The sequence below is a fragment of the Sciurus carolinensis genome, chromosome 8 (genome assembly GCF_902686445.1).
Source record: "Sciurus carolinensis chromosome 8, mSciCar1.2, whole genome shotgun sequence".
NCBI classification, from domain to species: Eukaryota; Metazoa; Chordata; class Mammalia; order Rodentia; family Sciuridae; genus Sciurus; species Sciurus carolinensis.
The window spans coordinates 95,999,522-96,023,202 of NC_062220.1; the positions used below are offsets into that span (position 1 = coordinate 95,999,522).

At 37.2% G+C, this 23,681-nt stretch overlaps 1 protein-coding gene across 4 annotated transcripts in view; it reads left to right on the top strand.

Moving 5' to 3' along the window:
• LOC124990208 (probable G-protein coupled receptor 141) overlaps positions 1–23,681 on the top strand; it is a 52,875-nt gene that overhangs the window by 19,810 nt on the left and 9,384 nt on the right. The window contains exon 1 of one of the 4 annotated variants that reach the window (XM_047559943.1): positions 13,901–13,947. The exons of the other annotated variants lie outside the window; for them this stretch is intronic. The gene's annotated coding sequence lies outside the window, so the exon portion shown is untranslated. Of the gene's footprint in view, positions 1–13,900; positions 13,948–23,681 lie in introns of those variants that run through there. 4 annotated transcript variants of the gene reach the window in all.

Sequence of the window (23,681 nt, forward strand, 5' to 3'; positions counted from 1 at the left end):
TGGTTAAAATAGATTACAGGTGCTCTCAAAGTCAGTGGATACCTTCAATTCATTGAAGAATCCCACTTAAGAATCACCTTTAGGACTTCGAAGTTTCTAAATATTTTGTAACTCTTCCCAGAAATCTTTCACATCTCTTGTCCATTAGTTAATTAGTGGTAAAATCTGAAAACCCATGGGCAGGTCTCAGGCAGGCGGGCTCTGCCCTAGAGAGAAGTCCTAAGGCAAAGAGTGGGTAAGACACTGACTGACGGTGAGTCACAAGTGAGATATCAGTGACTGAAGTCCTGCCTGTGGTCCTCTTAGTAACAGAGGCTTACCTACCTACATTCTCCCTGGGCTTGCCCTAACAGGTGATGTATGCTGCTGTAGAAAGACCAGAGGACCAAGGGTGGTTAAGGGACTTAGGAGGTGTGTGCATGGGGAACAGGTGGGACAGGTACTCCAGAGTATGGAAGGAGCAAAGATCAGAAGGGTAACAAAAGACTCTCTTTTGCCTACTTAATATTGCTTTTGTTTGGACCACAGAAGTTAGAATGCCATTCAGTACACATTCCATCTCTCTTTCTCTAGATAATATATCAGTGTGTCAGGTTATGAATCAAAGACTTTTTTTTTCGGTTCTTTTAAAAGCAAAGCTGATATCTGAAAGATGACAAAGAGTAGATGCCCTTCTGGGAATAATTCATGAGCAGATGGGGACGATAATTTAAAAATCAAGACGCCTCCTAAGAACATTATGTTCAGTTAGCTACTGCCACCAAAATGCTGTGTAATAAGTGATCCCAAGCCTCAATAGCATAAAAGAGCAATTATTTATCTTCATGGACCTATGCCTTGGCTGAGAGTCAGTCATTTGGTCTGGCTCAGCAGGATGGCTTTGCTGATCTCAGCCTGCTCCCATGTGTGATGTTAGCAGACTGAGGCTGAGCTCTCCTGGGTGGTGTAACCTCACTTCCTGAGTCTTTTGTATTCTTCCTGGGAGCATGGCTAGTTCACCATGCTTTCTTCATGGTAATGATGGAGACCCAGGGGCATGCGCACAATCACTAACACTTAAGGCTCATAACTTCCATCTTTGCCTATTGGCCAGAGCAAGTCACTCTGCAAACAGGAAGCCAAGGGCCAGAAGCACATGCTACTCCTGCTGTGGGAGGAACTGCTGAGTCACATGTGGTGGTGGTGGTGAATTTGTGCAATCAGGGATGGATCAAGCATTGGGTAAAAAAGGCCCTCAGCATGAATATATCCAGGGTTTATCAATTAAGTTTAACTTTGTTACGTTTGAGGAAATATAGATAGAATAGCTCTGAATTCTGAAGCTAATTTATAATGCTTCATTATGAATAAACTGTTTAAAAAAAAGAAGTAACTTTAGCCCATGTGTTTATATCTGTTTGATCTTTGTTCAGATTTCTTCTTTTGCCGTTTAGATTGTTCTAATTATTTTTTCTGTTTCACATGGATTCAATGCTGTACTTGTCTGCCTTGAGTGTTAGTCAATTAAAATTCTCAGACACTGCATTTGCCATTGCTTCATCACATTAAATATACACTGTCTTCAGATTTGCTGCTAAAGAGCCTTCAATCTACTCTGTAAAATACCTGTCAATTATATATTTATATAACTGACACCTTATTTCTCTCCTTGACTATTCTGTATAATGTGTTAGCATTTATTAATGAATCTCCTAATGCAAACTGGATCCCTTACATCTCTTTATTATCTCCTTTAATGATCACAACAATCCTGCGATATTGATAACGAATTTTCCTTTGCACAAACTATACTCAGGGAGATTAAATGAACTGCTAAGACCAGAGGTAATAGCATTAGAATTCAAAGACAGCTTTTGTCAGCTGCAAAGTCAATGGTTTTTCTACTATTTTTCCATGTTTTTTTTGTTTCATCATCCCCCAATCCCAAACACAATCTGAAACAGAGTGCTAGACAGGTTTTATGCCAGATATTTTGGTAGCAGATCCGTTTTACTCTCTTAAGAGCCTATGGGTTTGGCAAGGCACACATTATTATTATTCCCTCTGAAACTGAGTGTACTAATATTTTGAAATGAAGAGATTTACACAGCCATTAAGTGGTGAGGCTAGGATGCAGGCTCAGTATGTTTTTCTACTTTATTATTTAAATTACTGCATTTAATCATGAAAATTGAAAGTATGAGAGTCCACAATTTTGTTAATGGAACTAGTTAGTTGATTTGGATACTAAAGGACTACATTTTCTTATAATGCTCTAGAAGAACTTGGGAATAATGAAAAAGTGATTGTTCCTCACATTTCAACAATGTAAAGATAAATTAGTAAAGGAGAGTTACCATACAGTCATATAGTCTACTAGGTTCTAAAGCATTAGATTTATTATAGGAAGTTTTTTTTATTATAGGAAGTTTTTTGTCCTGAATTCTTCAAAACATGTTATTATCAATTGTTGGTTTTGATACATTTTCTTTTCTTTCCTTTTTTTTTTTGGACAAAGACCTCTAGATGTGAAGGAAATGACAGGGAAACTATATTTATGGAGTGGATGCTTACCTATGCTGGGTACTTTACATATTTATCTCATTACTGGTTCCATATTCAAATATTCCTGAACAGGAATGATAGATTACATTAGCACTCTTGGTAACTTGTTGCTGGTACATAAATTCCTGAACAATTTAAGTTAACCAACAGTCTGGCTAACTTAAATGTATCTAAGTAAACTTGAATAAAGAAAATTGCAGCTTCTTCCCTTATTTTATCTTCATTTTCCAATGAATACTTTCAGTGTAAAGTCCCAGAAACCACAAATTTATTTTCCTTTGTGTTGTTTTGATCTTCCACTAATGTAGCAAGCAGTGTTACACCATGATTTGTTAGTCTGATGTGTAGAAACAGGATGTAAACTGTTAGGTTTTTGTAATGGCTTCCCATTAATCTGTGTCTCAAGCATTAAAGGTTTCAGAGAACCCAGTGAGTCCTCATTTGAGTTAGTGTTATCTTAATGAAAGTTAGAAGTTTTCTATCCTGAATTCTTCAAAACATGTTATTATTAGAATTGTTGATTATTGATACATTTTCTTTTTATTTTCTTTTGTTTATTTATTTATTTATTTATTTTTGTTTTGTTTTTGGACAAAGACCTCTAGATGTGAAGGAAATGACAGGGAAACTATTTATATTTATGGAGTGGCTGCTTACCTTTGCTGGGTGCTCTACATAATTTTTCTCATTACTGGTTCCATATTCAAATACTCCTGAGCAGGAATGATAGATGAACTGGTATTAGAACCCCATCCACATCCATTTAAGTCTTGGCTTTCTGAGATCACAAGAATGAGAGAGTATGAAGATCTTTCTGGATCACTGAATTGCAGCTAAGGGATTTTGTTAATTCATACCATTTTGATTAATTCAAGCTGAATAGACTTTATTTTAACTTTGTTTTTTTTATCAGATTTTGATGGGTTCAAAATTTGGTAAGGGATTTTTCTTCTCATTTTCTCCCATATTAAAACACAGTTCTTATATCAGATACCTACATATCTGCAACCATGAAGTAGCATCATGAAGCAAGGATTAGTTTAGTATCTTGACTTCTATTATAGTGATAACATGACTGCAGTCTGTTTAGGCTTCAAATATACACATCCCACCATTTAAAACTAGAGGATGTGTCTTTGTGTAGCATTTCCAGAGAGTCCTAAAATCATTCTGATTGGACCACCTTAGGCCATATATCCATTATGGTTAGTGAATTATGATTAGTGGTGAGGTGGGAGATAAAATGTAGTGCTCAATTTAGTCTACTCCAAGTTCAGTACCCATTCATGGGCCTGAGAAATGGAGTCAACTTCTTCAGAATGACAGGGACTTTGAAATGGAAATGGGTTTTGAAGAATGCATACAAGGAGTCTGAGGAGACCAGCAAACACAACTGTCTACAATATCATCCATTATTCCAATAAACTGAAGAGACATCAGCTCTGCTAAGAGGTGGGGGGGGGGAAATGGAAAAAAATTAGACATAGTTTTTACTTTGGATATCTGTTTTTATTATGGAGAAGAGCTAAATTAATAACTGTACTCAAAACTTGAAATAATGTGATATAAAAAAGTGGTATGACTAACTTTTAGAGTAGGTAGAAGAATTATGTTTTGGGAGAAATAATGAAACATTCTTGAAGGGGTAAAATAATATAGAGCATGAAAAGCTAGTTAAGATTTTTTTGGCCACGTGTATTAAGTTGCTGAGAGACATTGGGACACAGAAAAAAATAAATCTTGTTAGGGAACAGGATAGACAGAGAGATTAGAAAAATAAATATTGCTCAAAGCTTTAGTAGAAAATAAAGGACTGCAAAGAGTTGAAATGACCCTTTTATTTGGAATCAGTTCACCTTGTAGGGATGGTAAAAAAAAGTTAAGAGAATGCAGAACAAAAGTATGATTTCTTTTTAAAAATGTTTTTATAGGAAAGTTATGATTACAATAGGAGGGTTCATTGTCACGTACTCATACATGCACATAATATAATTTGCTCAATTTCTTGTTGGCTGAAAGTGGTAACTTCTGTATTCTTCAGTGACTTAACACCATTTGTTGAGGAAACCAGTGCACTGCAAAGTTTTGTGTTTTTTTTTTTTTCCAGTTTATATGGTTTCCTTTTAAGAATTTCTATTTCTGAATGAAGTTTCAACTACTTTATTTCTCTTTTGTTCTAAAAGAGAACTTGACAGCTAAGTTTTCACCTGACATTTTTTGTTTCTAAATATTGAGGGAAGGTTTTCCTTCATATATTGGAGATGGATAACATGCCTGCCATGATACTGAGAGTATTGTGAGCACTGACTAGGGTCTAGATTTGTATGAAGTTCTCAGGAAGATATAGGAGAATTCCTTAGTCAGAGAGCCTCAGATTTCCATGATGGATAAGATCAAAGGGGAAGAAGGTCATGTTCAGCCCATGGCTATGTCTGATGACAGATGGGCCTTGCTAATTATACATATCTGTAACTAAGGTTCAAATTTACTTCATATCTTGAACATAGAGTAGATATCATGAGGGAATGTGGTTCAGAAAACATGGATGAGTCTTTCTGAGAAGAGTAAAAAACTGTTTTCAAATACATGAAAAGGAAACCTATACTTTGAGGTTAATGCATATGGTCTAAAACAGAACTGAAAAGGGGAATTGCAAATATATTTCTCACCAAAACTTCCCTTCCCCTACAAAAGTTAATTGGATTGAGGCCATCTCTGAAAATCTAGGATGAGGTCATTGAAGTCTACATGGAGATTGTATATTTGCTGACTCATGAACTTCAGACTGTAACAGAGAAGACCATCGATTGTTAACATGAATTTCAGCATTTGGATTTGCCCCACGGGCTAATTTGGTTCCGTCTCCTGTTATTTCCTGTCTCCACCTTCTGTCTCATCCTTTCTCTGCCTGCCAAATCCTTTCCACACTCCTTCTCTACTTCAACATCAGCTTCTCTTATGAGGCTTTCCTGGGTTCCTCCTTCCCCCAGGTTGGCTTATTCTCCCACCATTCTGCTCTCATGGCACAGTCTTACGTTACCTCCATGAATTTCTACCCCGTGTGTCTGTCTCCTCTGCTAAATGATAAGCTGCTTGCGGGTAGTTGATCTTGCTTTACTTTGTGTCCTTCATTCATTTACCATACAACCTTTATACATCTCTTAGGCAAAGGCATGTATCTTAAATTAAGAAAAATTATTCTTTTTTTTTTTTCATAAACATAATTTGTAATGAATGCACCAGGAAGTGAAAGCTCTGGTCTCATAGTCTGAGAAAATACTTATTTCTCTTTCTCTTTCTCAGCTGAAATAAATCAATTATATCAAAAGTTTTCATCACTGAAAAGTTTATAAATAGTAAGGGATATTAGAAGCCTTAAATTCAGCAAATAGTCAATAAAATAATTAGTATTTACTATGTACCCAGAGGTACTTCATGGATATTCTAGTTTAATGATGAGAATTTCCAATTAATATGCAAATCTACAAGTACATTTATCACTCAACATCATATTAAATGCCATGAAGAAAGTAAACAGTGATTCAAGATAAAATAGAAACTTTAAGGAAAATACGAGTTAGAAAATTGTTTGTGCTGGTGAGCTTGATTTAAGACAAATAGAGCAACTCCCATTCATGCAGCTTCCTGAAAAAAGTGGCTAGTTGGCAAAGGAAACGTTCCTGAGTGGAAAGATAGATGAACCTGTATTAGAATCCCATCAACATCCGTTTAAGTCTTGACTCTTCTGAGATCACAAGGGTGAGAGAGAGTATGAAGATCTCTCTGGATCACTGAATTGTAGCTAAGGGATTTTGTTAAGCTTTAGATGCAGAGCAGTAGCACAGAATTTGGAAATATCTTAAACAGGACTCAGATTCACCATACTATTCTATCTTAGGCTTCCCTGATCAGAGTGTGGGGAGGGAGTATTTTGGAGGCAAAAAGAGTAAACTTTACAGTTTGTATATGAGGAGTTTCACTGCATCTTCTGAATTATCTTCTGTACTCTGGAAAAGCTGTGATATACAGCATCACCAATTTGTACTTCAAAATGTCCACATATATCTGGTCCATTTCGATGTTTCGGAATCAGAGGTGGAACCCTGAAAGAAATGTCTTTGGCTTCTTGGTAACTAGCATTCTCAGAGGATAATTCTATAATTTGAGTATTAGATGGAAGTTGGTATGAGCTAAGAAAAAGAGGAAAACAGGGCTACAAAATCCAGGTCTTTATCAAGTCATAGAATCTCAGGATTGGCTACCTTATCATATTGGCTAATCATCAGATTTAGTGATAAGTTTTCTGTACAAAAATCTATCAAGAAATTTTCCAATCCATGTTTGAATATCTGTGTTGAGAATTGATGGTTGTTACCTCTTCTAACCATTCTATCATCTAACATAGATCTCACTGTGTTTAATAATGGAAAATAGGTCCTGACCTTCTTGTACAGAGGGTCACCATGTTCCTAGCAGCTAAATTTCTTTCTGCAAAAATATTGACACTCATCTTTTGCTGCACACATCTGTCAATCATGAGTCACTGTTGTCAGAGGGACCAAACTGTCTAAACTAAGTTCATTTTGGATATGTTTAGAATGTGCAGTTCAGAGGCAGCTGGGGTTGAAAAATCAATGGGAAACTGAAAAAAAAAAAAAAAGTAATGACACAATCCTCCCTGTCTCCCAAGATTTTTGCCAGAAATGACTCCAACTCCTGTGTATGGAGGGAAGAGGTGAGGAAATGAAAGTGTAAAACAGGGCTCAAAATCTTGACCAGGGTTCTATCAGATGTAAGGGAAGGATGAAGAGAAACAGAAGCAGTCTCTGAACATAGGATCCAGCAGGAATGGCAGAGGAAGTCAACTCCTGAAGGCATCAGATCCAGGTTAGAACCAGTATCTGAGGGGTGGCAGGTTTTGGGAGGTTCCTTGGTCAGAGAGGAATATCTAAGCTACAGCTAGATAAGAGAAAGGACTATGGCGCAAGGGCAGCTGGGTGAGTTTCAAGGAAGCTGGTGATACAAAAAGGACTGGGAGGTGAATCAGAAACCAGGCAGAAGGCAGGGAGAGGAAAGATGACAGATCTCAGGACTGGAACTTCCAGAAGGAGGTCATGTCTGGTCACTCATTTGTGGGTGACTGGGCACAGGTATAGCTCCATGAGTCCTCCTTGGACTCAGCCATCTGGGGCTGATCAGGTGAGGAGGGCCTATTATAACACTCTTCCAGAAGGATTTCCAATCTCAGACAAGGGGAGATAAGGACCTAGCATTCAAAAAGTAAAGAGAAATTAAGAAAGGTTCACTACTCTCTAGGACAAATTTAATTTTGGTAATCAAAATTTTAATGCAGTTTGTTTTTCTCTCACTTTGCAAGCTGATGAACTACTTTTCAAACATTTATTGGCTTTAAAGAATATTGAGGGGACCCATTCTAATTATTTCTCCAAGACTCCTGCTAATATTCAAATTAATTGCCTTTAAAGACCCTGTTAACTGGTCATAGAGATATAAATAGTGTAGTGAGAATTATTAGGACTGATAGTCTAGGAGAATTCTCAGTTCAGAAGAGCAAGGATGAAGCTGGGAAGGAATTCCCACTTCTTTTTTTTTTTTTTTTTTTTTTTTTCTTCTTTCCACACAGTATGGGGACTTCTGTGACTCTGTGACCCTGTCACATGGTGAAGAACATGGGTTTCTGAGTCAAATATCCTGATGATTTCATCTTAGGGCTGCCAATTGTTAGCTGAGAAAATCTGGGAGAGTTGCTTAACTTTTCTGAGCCTCAATTTCTTTGTCTAATATTTTGGATGAAAAAATGCTTTGGGAGGATTCCAGGTGACATGAAATTCCATCAGAGTGCCAGGAATCGACGAGGTACTCAGGACTTGCCGTTCTATGTAATTATCAATCACTTGCACTGCCACAGATACTCATTATTGGTGAGGAATCATAAACCCAGTCGTACCTGGGATTAAAGATGAAATAAAGATGATTCTCAACAGATTTGCCTGACTACTTCCTCAGTAGCTTTGATCTGAATGAGCTGATCTATCAGGCTCACTTTGGAAGTGTAGTGCTTTCCTACCATAGATTTTGGTTAATTCTCCAAATGAAATGCCCTCTTTCCCTTAATAAAGGGGCCCATATTTTGTAAAATCACTTTCCATTCCTGGACCTCCTCAGCATTTCTGTTTTCATGGTATCTGAACTTACTGGCAGCTTCTATTGGGCTCCAAGATGGAAGTCAGTGATTCTGCTTGGGTGTTCTCTGGGTGTGAAGGGGAGACACCATTTGAATCTGAGAATACCTGCAGAACTTTCTTTTACCCTTGGCTTAGCTCACTGAGGGCTGAGGGTTTAGTCTCAAGGGCTGATGAACTCAAACTTGAGTCTGGCATTTTCCCCATCATCTCTTGCCTTGCTCATTTCAGAATTTTGCCTACAAGAACAGGGAGTAAAGATTGTTGGCTGATTGAAGTCATATGAATTAAATATTTTGAAACTAATTAATAGGAATATCTTAAATTAGAAAGCAGGAATAAACTTTTGACTTTAAGCCATATTTTGGATTTTCAATGTAAATCTGTTTGGCACTATAAATCTATATCCATAAATATTTCCATGTCGGATGACTTCATTTTCTTGGACATTACCTTCTGGAAATCATCCAAAATATGTAAAATGCTTAAATTGCAAAAGCATTTATCATACTTACTTACAACAATAGTAAGTTGGAAACATACCATCACTGTCCATTTGATTAAATAACTTTGGAGGCATCTACTTGATGAGATATTGTGCAGTCATTTGAAAGTACAGGGACATCAATTCTCAGTAGTTTGATATATTGTGAGTGAAAAATACTGGTTGAAAATTGAGGTACAATGTGATTATAACTATCAGACTAACATGCTTATAAAGATACTAGCAGGGAATATACTTAAATATTTGAAAGAGTGGAAAAATTCTGCTCATTTAATTTTTCTTTAGTTTACTTAATTGTGCTGCCTCTTTTCATAATAAGATAAAAAGACAGAAACACTGAAAAGAAAAGGAAATAAAATCCTGGGACTTACTAAGAGGAGATGAAACTGCTGTTGAAGCAGATGAGCAGGTAGACAGGTAAATGCCTGAAATAGTCTAGTGATGAGTCTAGTGAAATAGTCTAATAAAATAGTCTACTGTGATTCTGTGGATGCTCATGTGAAAACACATTCTTTAGTGATTTCCTGTTCTTGCTTAATTATGTTTTGGTGCCTCATAGGCCATAGGGAAACTTGGAGGTGAGGAAGTTTATTGCTGAATACAATAGTCCCCTCTTCTCCTTAGGGGATATATTCCGAGGATCCTACTGGCTGGCTGAAATTGCGGGTACAGTCAACCCTTTAACTTAATGCCTTTTCCATCTTAACTAAGTACTCATCACTCACTGTTGCAATATATTTTGTAGTTTGAGATGTAGCAGCAAAACTAGTACAATTTTTGTTCTTCTTCACAGTTTCATAGTCAGAAAATGCTTTCTAACCTTAGATGTCAGCAACCTCAACCTCGGCATAATCTTTTCTTTCTATCCTTCTTCAGTCAAGAACTTTCTCCTTTTTACTTCAAGGAAGCACTTTATGACCTCTTTGGCATATCCAAATTACCAGCATTGCTCTTGTGCTTTGGAACAGTTAAGTAAAAATAAGGATTATGTGAACATGATCACTGATACTATGACAGTTGATTTGAAAGTGTAGATGGCTTCTCAGTGACTAAGGAGTGGGTAGTGTAAACCGTATGGACACACTGGACAAAGAAATGATTCATGTCTTGGGAAGGATGGAGTGGGATGGTGTAAGATTTCATCATGCTACCTAGAATGGCACGTAATTTAAAATGAATTGTTCAGGTTTGGAATTTTCCATATAATGTTTCTGGACCATGGTTGACTATGGATAACCAAAACTGTGGAAAGTGAAACCACAGAGAAGTAAGGAGTACTATACCCACATCTGTCTGTATGAAGCCCTGCTCCCTTAAATGTTTATATAAACATGTTTATCTCGTTTATTTTTTCTCTATCTTTTGAAGTTGGGGATTAAGTGGACCCAAAGGTATGACAAGGGTGGTAAATCTGCCACAGTATCACAGGTCACTCAAGAATTCCAGGCACCACCCCACAGACTTATTTCCTAAGAACAATTCACTGGAAATCAAGAAATTTCTTTAAGGCAAAATTTTCAGTAGGGGTCTGTTTCAGTTAGATTTTTTGGCACTGTGAACAAAAGAACAGACAGAAACAATTAGAGGAGGAAAAGATTATTTGGGGCTCACAGTTTCAGAGGTCTCAGTTCATAAATGGCCAACTCCATTGCTTTGCACCTGAGGTGACGCAGAACATCATGGCAGAAGGGCATGGCAGAGGGAAGTAGCTCAGAACATGAAATTTAGAAACCACAGAAAGAATTCCACTCCCTAGGGACAAAATATAAATCTCAAATATATATCTCCAGTGGTCTTTCTCCTCCAGCCACACACTACCTGCTTTCATTTAATTCCTATTAGTGAGTTAATCCACTGACTAGGTTATAGCTCTCATAATCAAATCATTTCACCATTGAACCTTATTGCACTGTCTCACATATGAACTTTTGGGGGCTACCTCATATCTAAACTGTAATGGGCTGAGGGACATCTGGGAATATCAGAAGTCACAGTACATCTCAGTACTTCTAGACCTAGAGATCTGTGCAAAGCTCTCCTTAGGAATGGAAAGAACTGTTCCTTGTGAAGAAGCAGGTGGTGAAACAGGTGTCAGATGTGTCTTGCAGAGCCATGTAGGCTTCTGCCTGTAGAAACAAACACAAAGCCTGTGAGTTTCAACCTCATGGAGTTTTGACCTCAGTTTCTGCTTCTCTTCTAGTTAATCAAAAGGCATCACTACGAGTTACAAAGTCAGCACCATGTTTAACTCCCCCAGTGATAGGAGAAATAATAGCTCAAACCAGAATGTTTGAGCTATGCTCTTTGGTGGAAAAAGGTATTTTTTATCAGCAGCAGGTCTGACTTCACTCAAAGGTACCTAACTAAGCACTTGTTTGCCACTGTAGTCGAAGATCCAGGAGATTTCCCTCAAACTTCTACAACAGTCTGTGTACAGGAAGATGACTGTGACAGAGTGCAAATAAGAAAAAAGATACGTGTGGGGGAACTTTTTTGTATGCTACTTAGGCATATAATTCTCTCAAATGGATTTCTGTGGTTGATTTTTATTGTTGTTTTTCACCTGTTCCTGATATTTTTAGACAGCTTCATTTCTTTCTTTCCTTTTTTTTCAGCTACCCTGAGATGGTCCTTAATGTGGGAGCTGTCATCCCAGAGTCTTTTCTCAATACATTTTGGATAAACTGCTGCTTGATTTTCCCAAAGCGAGTGATTAAAGTGACTGCGGCTATTCTTTTTCAGCAAACATAACAAAATGTAATTGGTTGTAAGGCTATTTAGAAGGCAGGGTAGCCATTTGTCCACCAACAATCTCATGTTAGGAAATCTGTTCTGTCTCTTCTAGCTGTGCTGGATATTCATCCTGGCTCTGTCCTGGAACGGGAGTATGGGGGTGGACTTAAAGCAAGGCTCTGTCATACAGGTGCTGCCTTCCACTCCCTGGGTCTCTGCAGTCCACCTGTAGCAATGCCATGTCATGGGAACAGTTCCAGAATGGAACCCAGGACCCAAGATTTAGCCAGCGACCAGTTGTTTTAAGGTCCCTGCATGGACTCAGTGTCTTCCTCATTTAACGGAGGCTGTAATCACCACACTTCACTCTAACACTAATCTTCTGTGATTTTGGTCTTCTGATCTATGGTACAAGTGTCCCTCCTGCTCTGGAGACACAGTAAGGGCAGGGATGAGTTTGGAAAAAAACAAGATAACAGTGGGAAGCACTGTGAATACAATGAGTAGGGTTGGTTCCCTTGTATGCAGTGATCAGGAGGTAGAATCCATGGACCCATCTGTTCAGCATGCAGCAGGAGGAAGGGAATCCAAGGACAGAGTCAGATGCAAAGAGGAATTAGTGATAAGATCAGAAGGACCAGGGCTTTTATCTGGGTCTCTCAGAGCTCTTGAGTACTGCCACTGAGCTGTCTGAGCAGGGAGGCTGTAAAGCCATGCACTCTCCTGCTCTGCCCCAGACATGAAGGTAGTCACCAGCACTGTGCAGTCTCTGTCTTAGTTCTTTTGGGGGATTGGGGGCCAGGATTGAACCCAGGGCTTTATGCATGACAAACATATGCCCTACCCCTCCACCTTCTGTCTTAGTTCTTATATTTTTTTCCTCTCCTTCCTCATCACCAAGGCTTAGGTTAGATACAGTCTCTCTCTTTCTTTTTAAATGATGACTTCACTGAGATGACTCACCAACTATAATATTCATCTTTTATTTATTTTTAATTTATTTTTTATTGGTGTATTATACGTAATATTGAGATTTGTTACACATTCCTACATGCATGGGGGAAAGAAAATTCACCCTTTTAAAGCATACAATTCAGTTGGGATTTAGAATATTCACAAAGCTGTGGACGTAATTTCTCCTTTTTACAAGTAGAAGAAGGAACAAATTATAAATCATTCATATTGAGCATGATTTCAGATGTTGACTTTTTATTATTTTCTTTTTAAATTTGTTTATGCACTATGATTGCTTGTTTTCTGTTTTCTTTTTTCTTTTCTGCCTCTGATTGGATTGATTGGGTTTGCTGTGCTTCATTTTTCCTTTTGAGTAATTTGTAAGCCAGTTATCAACTTTTATTCACCAAGCAATTGCCCTGAAATTTTCATCAAGAGTTTAAACTCACACTTCTGATTTCTCTACAAGTTAAATGGCAATATCAACCTCCTCTGGTAAAACAAAAAATGTTAGCATACACTGTTTCTTTAATGTTCCCCACTATCACTATGTTGAATCCCATAGGAATTTTAAATTTGTGTTGTCATTAACATTTTAGATTCAGTTGTGTTTCACTTATACTTTAGTTTACTATGATATTTTTGGCATCCTGTATATTTTCTTTATAGATTCCTTTTTCATTTAGCTGGAATATACAAGCATAATTCAGGGAAGATCCCAGAGAGGTAAATATTCTGAGTGTTCATGTATCAGAATATGCTTTTCCTCTTCACTCTCTTGAATGCTAGTTTAGTAGAAAGCAGAATTTCCAATTCAAAAATAGTATTTCAAAATCATTCAGATATTTTTCCAGTGTTCAATGTGGCAAATTCTGATGACTGTATTTTTTTCAAAGACTTTCTGATGTTTCTGTGCTCTCTGGGAACATGGAAGAAGTTTGGTTTCATTGATTCAGCAAGTATTTATCAAGAGGCTGTTACACAAAGGCACTGTTCCAGATTCTAAAGGTAAAAATGTGAACAGAGCATATGCTTTGTCCTCATGTTGCTTGAATTTCAGTGGAAGGAGCAACAACACATGAGGAAACCATGTGGTATGGCATTAGCACATGCTACAGAGAATAATGTAGAGAAGAGAAGGTGCTGGGTAAGCTTTGTGATGCTGTGACCAAAATATTTGAAAAGAACAACTTAAAGGAGGGAAAGTTTATTTTGGTTCCTGGTTTCAGAGGTTAATACATGGTTAGCTGAGTTCGTAACTCAGGGTCCAAAGTGAGGCAGAACATCATGGCGGAAGGGTGTGGTGCTGGAGTTCCAATCACCTCATGACTGCAGGGAAGGAGAGAGAGAGAAAGAGTAGGGGAGAGAGAGAGAGGGAAAGAGAGAGAGAGAGAGAGAGCGCACAGGAAGGGAGGGCCACAGGGAAGATAAGTCTTTCTGTGCATGCTCCCATTGACTCACTTCCTGCAGTCATACCCACCTGCCTATAGTTACCACCCAGTTAGTCCATTCAAACTGGGATGAGTGGATTAGATTATAGCTCTCAAAATCCAATCATTTTACTTCCAAACATTCCTGCCTTAACCCAGCAGCTTCTGAGGAACACTTCATATCCATATCATAGCAGGTGTGGTGGTTAGGAGTGGCTAAGTATCAACATTTTAAGTGACAAGGCAAAGAAATTACGGAAAAAGTGACCTGTGACCAAAGGCATGAAGTACGTGAGCAAGCAAGCAGTGTGATATCTGGGGAAAGAGGAACCGCAAAGGAAGAACTTCATGTGAAAATGTCCTGAGGCAGGGCATGCCAGTGGTGTTTGAGGAAAAGCAAGCAACCATCATGTTTACCTGGCATATGTTAATGAAAGGAAAACTTATAGGGGGTAAGATCAAAGACAGAGAGTGAGGAGGATCACTTATATTCAAAAAGGCTGTACAGACCACTTCCAAATCTTAATTTGACTCTGAGTAAGATGAGAAGCTATTGTAGGATTGCGATAAGAAGAATGGCATCTTCTAGTTTACCTTTAGAAAGATTACTCTGGTTATTGAGTTGGGAATACACTGTAGGAGAGACAGCAGTAGAATAAGGTAGGATTCCTGAGTTTGTTGTTATAATCCCCTGAGAGATAATGTTACTTGAACCACAGGCATAGCAATGTACATGGTGAGTAGTAGACCAACCCCAGATTTATTTTATTTAATTTTTTATAATATTATAATTTAGAAATAATTTTACACAGACCATTTACAGAAATGTTGTAAGAATGATAAAAAGAACTTCAATTTCTGCTTTACCCAAATCCCCAATTTTAGCTTTTGTAACCTTGACTTTTCACTTTTGTATGTATATATATATATATAAATTATAATATATATATATATTCTAATTTCTTGGATCGATCTGAAAATAAACTGAGAACATGATGCTTTCATCCCTATGGTATGCAGCACATATTTTCTAAAGACAAGATATGCTTTTATATAACCACATACAATGATCAAGTTTAGGAGAGTAACATTGATAGAAATACTATTACTTAATCTCCAGGTTTTGTTAATATTTTACAATTGTACCAGTAGTATCTTCTATGGAAAAACATCCTAGACAGGGATCCCATGTGGACTATTATGTATGACAGGGGATAGGAATGTTGGTGAATTTGGGGAGAAAACAAAAATAAGGGAGGAATGCCAGGTTTTTAATCAGGCAACTGGGAAGTGTAGTTGCTGCTACCAGAGGCTGGGAGGACTTTGAAGGAACAACTTTTTGTGTCTATCTATGGGTATGGGGATGGTGTCCAGCTGTGAAGTCTGAGATGCTTATTGGACATCAATGTGAATATGCAAATGTGTTCTCTGTGATTTGATATTCCATCTTCATTTGTCTACATATGAGACTTTTCTATTAGTTTAGCACAGTATTGGCAGGATATTTTTTTATTTGTTAGTTTTTGTTACACATGACAACAGAATGCATTTCAACTCATTGTACACAAAAGGAGTACAACTTTTAATTTCTCTGGTTGTACACAATGTAGAGTCACACCGTTTTTGTGATCATACATGTATATAGGGTAATGATATCTGTCTCATTCCACCAACTTTCCCATCCCCTCTCCCCTCCCTTTATTCCCCTCTGCACAATTCAAAGTTCCTCCATTCTTCCCTTACCACCCGCCCCCATTACGTATCAGCATCCACTTATCAGAGAAAACATTTGACCTTTGGTTTTGGGGATTGGCTTATCTATTTTAGCATGATATTCTTCAACTCCATCCATTTACCTGCAAATGCCATAATTTTATTCTTCAAGATTGAGTGAAATTCCATTGTGTATATGTACTTCATTTTCTTTATACATTCATCTGTTGAAGGGCACCTAGTTTGGTTCCATAGTTTAGCTATTGTGATTTGAGCTGCTATAAACATTGATGTGACTGCGTCACTGTAGTATGCTGATTTTAAGTCTTTGGGGTATAACCCAGGAGTGGGAATGCTAGGTCAAATGGTGGGTTCATTCCAAGTTCTCTAAGGAATCTCCATACCACTTTGCAGAGTGGTTGCACCAATTTGCAGTCCCACCAGCAAATGTATGAGTGTACCTATTCCCCCACATCCTCGTCAACACTTCTTGTTGCTTGTAATCTTCATTATTGCCATTCTAATTGGAGTGAGATGAAATCTTAGTGTAGTTTTGATTTACATTTCTCTAATTACTAGAGAAATTGAACTTTTTTTTATATACTTGTTGATCAATTGTTTATCTTCTTCTATGAAGTGTCTGCTCAGTTCCTTAGCCCATTTATTAATTGGGTTATTTGTCTTTTAGGTGTTGAGTTTTTTGAGTTCATTATACATCCTGGAGATTAGTGCTCTATCTGATGTGTGTGTGTTAGGCTTTCTTCGTGATACTGGTTGTTTCCTTTGTTGAGAGAAAACTTATTAGTTTTAATCCATCCCATTTATTGACTCTTGATTTTATTTCTTGCACTTTGGGAGTCTTGTTAAGGAAGTCTGGTCCTAAGCCAACATGATGAAAATTTGGGCCTACTTTTTCTTCTATTTGGTGTAGGGGGTTGCTGGTCTAACTCTTAGGTCCTTGATTCATTTTGAGTTGAGTTTTGTGCAGGGTGAGAGATAAGGGTTTTATTTCATTTTACTGCATATGGATTTCCAGTTTTCCCAGTATCATTTGTTGTAGAGGATATCTTTTTTCTATTGTTTGTTTTAGGTACCTTTGTTTAATATGAGTTAACTCTATATATGTGGTTCGTCTCTGTGTCTTCTATTCTGCACCATTGATCTACCTGCCTATTTTGATGCCAATACCATGCTGGTTTTGTTACTATTGTTCTGTAGTATAGTTTAAGTTCTTGTGTTGTAATGCCTTCTGCTTCATTCTTCTTGCTAAGGATTACTTTGGCTATTCTGGGTCTCTTATTTTTCCAAATGAATTTCATGATTGTTTTCTCTATTTCCATGAGGAAAGACAATGGGATTTTAATTGGAGTTGCATTGAATCTGTATAATGTTTTTGGTAGTATGACCATTTTGACAATATTAATTCTGCCTATCCAAGAACATGGGAGATCTTTCCATCTTCTAAGGTTTTCTTTAATTTCTCTCTTTAGTTTCCTGTAGTTCTCATCGTAGAGGTCTTTCACCTCTTTTGTTAGATTGATTCCCAAGTATTTTATTTTATTTTATTTTTTTTTTTTGATGCTATTGTGAATGGGTAGTTTTCCTAATTTCTCTTTCAGAGGATTCATCACTGATGTATAGAAATGCATTAGATTTATGAGTGTTGATTTTATATCCTGCTATTTTGCTGAATTCATTTATTAGTTCTAGAAGATTTCTGGTGGAATCTTTTGGATCCTCTAAATATAGAATCATGTCATGGACAAATAGTGATATTTTGAGTTCTTCTTTTCCTATTTGTATCCCGTTAATTTCTTTCTTCTGTCTAATTGCTCTGGCTAGAGTTTCAAGGAATTACATTGAATAGAAGTGGTGAAAGAAGGCATCCCCATCTTGTTCCATTTTTCTCCATTTAGAATGATGTTGGCCATGGGGTTAGCATAGATGACCTTTACAATGTTGAGGTATGTTACTACTATCCCTATATTTTCCAGTGTTTTGAACATGGAGGGGTGCTGTATTTTATCAATTGACAGGATCTTTCAACATAAAATTTTCATTTTTTTATGTGTAGTAAATATTCTTAGTCATTTAAGGATTACACTTTATTTTTCTGTCTCCTGGTTATGTTGGCACTTCTAGTTTTGCCTTAGGAGTTTCTTAACTTTTCTTATAAATCTTCCATCTCTTGACCCTTTGTGATTGTTCCATCTGTGAATGTCTCTTTGAATATTCCTATAAGCTCAGTGATTGTGAAGTAGGGTATTTTTAAATTTCAATAACAACTGAGTATTTTTTTTTATTTACATCATTCACTTTCCTCTGAGGGCACTGATAGATGCTTTGTTGCCTCTTTGTCCTTTTAGCTTACTAATTAGTCTTGGCTCTTTTGCCTGAGGAATTTGATCTCTATCTAATGTGTCATTTATTTTCCTAACATTTCCAGTGATTATTTCTTGTCTTTGTAAGTTTGTAATTGATCTAATGATTTCATCACTTGCCATGAAGAGCCTCAAGCACAAACTATTCTTTCCACCCAAGTCTTCAATTTTTGTTTAGTTGGTGACATTTTCTCCTAAGTGGTGCTGACTGATGCTAACCCTTATACTATTTAAACTTGACTGACATGATAGCCAGCTAATGATAGCAAGCTTCTGTCTTGCCCTTCTCTAACTCTTCATTGTTGTCAAAATGTTTTTGAAGTTGAAATATTAAGTGTTATTTGATATTATAAAATACCCTGCATCTCATAGTTTTCAGTAAAAAATAGGTAATCTTGAGTTTGGCAACATACTGTGTAAGCCTCATTGCAAATACTCATCTGTTCTACTGATTTATTTTATGTTTCAGGCACCTCAGATTGTGGGTAATTCCCTAAATATGTATCCACTCTTTACTCAGACTCCTTGCTTGAGTGCTTTATCTCATCTTTACATCCAGAACTTCAACTCATCCTTTAAGATCGAGTATCTATCAAATACCTGTACCCATTTTGATACCACTCTTGACTATATCTTAAAATAACTACCCTCTTTTTTGAAATTTTATAGCACTTTTTTCTTCCCTCTGGGGGTTCCTGTTAATAATCTATGTATCTCTTTCTCTCTTGCCAAACAGAAGGAGACTTAAATGCACTGATTTTTTTCCATTTCTGAATCTTTCCTACCTACTCTACAATAAACATTTAAAAATTATATTATTTGTTCAATAAGTGAAGTTAGAAATCCAAGATTATAGATGCTTTTGTATTTTGAAAAGAGTAGAGGTCCTGGTAACTGAGGTCCATACACTCATAAGGATGTGGATTGCTTAACATTATTTTGGAGGATTCTGAAAAATTTGTAGGACTCTAATTTAATGGGATGGTCTCTGATGTTGGTTCTATCATAGATTCTTTGTAAAACAACCACAGATACCACTTCCATGTCTCACTTCTGGCACTGGGGTAATCTCTTCACCACAGGCAATGACCACTGAGACCCAAGAAAGTTTGTGGGCAAGACACTGGGAAGGGAACTGGCAAGACATAAGGAAATTGACACTAGCCAAGTCTTAGGTGAATCCAAGGAACTCTCCTGTGGGTTGAGGTTAGAGCCAAACAAGAAAAAAAAAATCATGCAGGCAAGATGGCAGAACACTAGTGTTCTACCAGGGTGGGGAGAAGGTTGGTTCAGAGCTACAATAATCAATGGGCCCTGGTTCAACATATTGTGCTAATAGGTATACTAGAAGATTGATCTATCCATAGATCTATCTATCTATCTACCTAAAAATCTGTTCACTAAAAGAAAACAAAGTGTTTTAAGTAGGAGAATGAGAATGGAAAAGAACAAACTGGAGTTTAAGGTAAGACTTCATGCTAGACTTCTAAAATCAATTGCAGAGTAAAAGAAGGGATCCTCACCTACGATGAGAGGTTCATGCCTAGGATGAAGTGGCCCATGCACTGCCAGGGAGGCAGCCATGCTTCCTTGGGAGAGTTTTCTCAGGATCTACAGTTTATTTCCGGGATCCTGACATTAGTTACTGGTGTAGACCTGAATGCAGCTCTATCAAAGAAAGATGTAATGAGGTCAATAAATTTTTCCCCATTATTTTATCCATCCAACTAATAACCTGTGTCTACTATTTTAGAAAATTATGCTAACATTGGAACAAATTCAAAATTAAGGGGTCCACAAATAATTAAACATGGAATTATGAATTAATGAAGGAAGGAATGAGAGTTCTATGTAAATCACGTTGAGAAAGCAATTGAGAATGTCTATAGGGCTAGGCAAGGGCTCCTGAGAGTTTGGAATCTGAGTTTGCACCTCAAGGATGCATAAGAGCATTAGAATAGGGTAGAATATTTTGGAAAGAGGAAATAAAGTGAAGATACATGGGTGAGATATCAAAACTGAATGACCAAGTAGATGTAAATATTGTTTTTAAAAAATCCCTAGTTCCTTGTATTGGTAATGGATTGTATCCATGATATCTGTTTCCTTCTTTCAAATCTTGGATTGGCTGCCTTTGTTGGTAAATGGTTCATATTGTATTAGACAGCCAACTGGGTAAATAGGCAAGACGTTTGCATCACTTCTTGGTGTAAAGACCCAAACCCAGGAAAATAACACAGCTGGCTCAGAGCCTAAGAATAACAACAGCATTGCTGGCTGGGACCTTCAGAGTCTATCTTCCTCTTTTTCCTCTTTCTTCTCCTTCCTGTACCTTTCCTTTGTTTTCCCCCACTTTCTCCTTTTTTCTCGTCTTCCTCCTCTTTCCTTCCATCATCTTGTTGATATCCTATTTTCTTCTTTCATGAGTTTGTTGAATCATTACAGAAACACTAACCACTCATCTTATGTCAAATACTGCTAGTGCATATATTATTATTTTTTTTCTACAAAAATTGGGTATGGAGTTTTTAAGAAATAAAAGTGTGTCTAAAACATTCTATTCTATATGACTTCTAGGTTTTCTTTTAATTCCTTTATTTTTTCACCTTCAAATTGTCCCAAAGCTCAAGGAAAATTACAAAACTTGAACCTAAATATTGAAAAATTCAAATACATATAATCCAAACTTAACACTCGGGAGAAGAAGCTACCTCTCATTTAATAAGAGAGGGTTTGTTTCACCACAGTTGGCAAGTTCTGCATGTAGCACACTTCAAATCCAGAAACAGTGCTGGTCTTTGAGCATGGCAACCATGGGTGCTGGCTCAGTTGTTCTGGGTACCCAGGTCCTGGATGTGATATTCATCTCTCAGGCCTGTCTATCATGTACCCAGTCAGTCACTGCTTCACAGCCCACTTCATCTCTCAGACATTGTGGCTTTCCCATAGTCTCAGTGTCTGTTCTCATTTGCAAGCTATTATTCTGAAGTGAGACATTGAAAACATTTCTCAATAGCATTTATTGTTTTTGTGTGTGCTCATTTTTTTTTTTGCAATGAAGACATTTCCTTCCAAGGTTTTTAAGCTTTGAACTTTCTTTTATGTGCAGATGCTTGAAGTGTCCTCCATCCAAATCTATCAGACACATAAAGTAACAGATTAGGTAATCTTTAATAGCTGAGGTTAAAACAAACACATTTATTTTGGTTGAATTGCTGTTGTTATCAATTGCTATTGAAAATATCTTGGTATCACTGTACAGAGAAATTTGACCTGCAAGATCAATATAACACAACTAAAATAAAAACTCAGATTAAAATTATCTGCATATTTCAATGTTTCAACTTCAATGTGGAAAATACAATTCTTCAAGTCAATATTGATAATGTTACTGGTCCCACATGCCTATATCTTCTTGTGGATCAGAGAAGAGGCTATTGTGAAAATGTAGCAATATGCTTATATCTAGGGAGATCACCATCCAACTCTGTTGGTATGTCCTTAGACATGCTCAGTCATGACTACAAGCTAGTCATGCACACAGGAGATTGAATTGTCTCTCTGAGAATGAAAGGAGAAAGAGAAATTTTGAGTCAAGTAATTAAAAAGTCCCATCAATCCCTAGATGCAGAGGAATACTTCTTGCACATATACATTTTTGTTTTTCTCCTGTGGAAGAAATTGGCTCCAATCCCTATCTGGCCTCCTGAACTACCTGTGATCTCAAAAGCTTTTATTGCTGCATGGTCTTCCTCCTTTGGCCATATTCTACATCCTCCTTGGCTTTCAAAAGCTTGTGAGTCATCTTGGATGTGGGGTGCTCATTATATAGGATGAAGTCGTCTCCAAGAGAATAATAAAAGAGCAAGTTCCTTGTAGAAAGAGGCAAAGAAAAAGAGACTTTTCTTTTTCTTTCTTCTTTTTTTTTTTTTAAAGGAACATGTTCTAGGCAGAAAGAACTTTTTAACCTCTCCTCTCTTGCACTGTGTTACCTAGGAGAGTCAAAGCCTGGTTTCTTAGGAGTGATGTGAAGTAAGAGTGTGCCCCCATGGATCATAGCTAAAACAATCCTTGGGCTAAGCTGAGCTTTGAAGAGAGTATCTAGAAGAGAATTATCTAGAAGAGAATTCAGACTGCAAAATCAAGCTGAGGGAAAGTACTGGCAATGGGTTTGCTTGGGAAACACTCAATAATGAGGTCAGGATTGCTGAATCTGAGTCAGGGGTTTGGTGGGGAGTGAACCAGAGTGTGTCAGGTCAGAGAATCAAAACCAGATGTTGGGTGGCAAGTGAACAACGGGTAGCATAGATGATGTGGATGGGTCTGGGATGGGAAGATGTGGGGTTGACTCCATGTAATTGGATAACTGAATGGTTTGAAAATGTGGCTGTACCTGCTTTTATTTTCATGCTGCCAGGCAAGAAAAGTCCCAGATTTTTGGAAAGGAAGATACCTCAGATCCTGAGAATAATTGTGATGTCACATAACACATGGCATTTATTCTAGCACATGAATTAGGGACATTGGTGGGGAAAGTCACAGAAAGATATTGTCATGATCGGTATCCCTGATTGTTGTTGTTTCAGCTGTTGTGAAATCAGTTTGCTATTCCTTTCAGGAGAGAAAAAGGTTGCAGGGTTTTAGCAGCCCCAAAAGGATAGTTAGGCTGAAAGATGTTCCATTTTATTCTTTGGGTTTATTCTTATTTCATACAGTAATTGATATTAATCAATGATTGTATTATACATTATTTTAACTTTTTGCATAAATTATCAAATTTGCCTCATAATGCTATTTGAGATAGGCAGAGATTACATTTTGGTGAGCAAAATAAGCCTCATACAGATTAAGTAATTTTCCCATAGTAACAGTACAAACAGTAGCAAATGTAAGAATTGAAGCAGTGCACTGTGCGCTTAGGTGGACCTTTAGTTATTCCTCCACATAAGATTTAAGGACCATTTTTTGTGTGTTGGCTACTGCTATAGAAACAAGAATAGGAAAAAATAAAAATACATACAGTTCTTGTCTCCATGGAACTTATAATCTGAGGGTAGGGGTTGAGAGATGCCAGCAACCAGTACTCATGTACTCATGTAATTACTTAGTCATACTTATAGGGAGAATTCTGAAAGAGAAAGTCAGGCAGACCTGACTTGGTATGGGAATCGGACACAGCATTCCTAAGGATCTGACTATAGCTTTAGAGGCTAAAGGA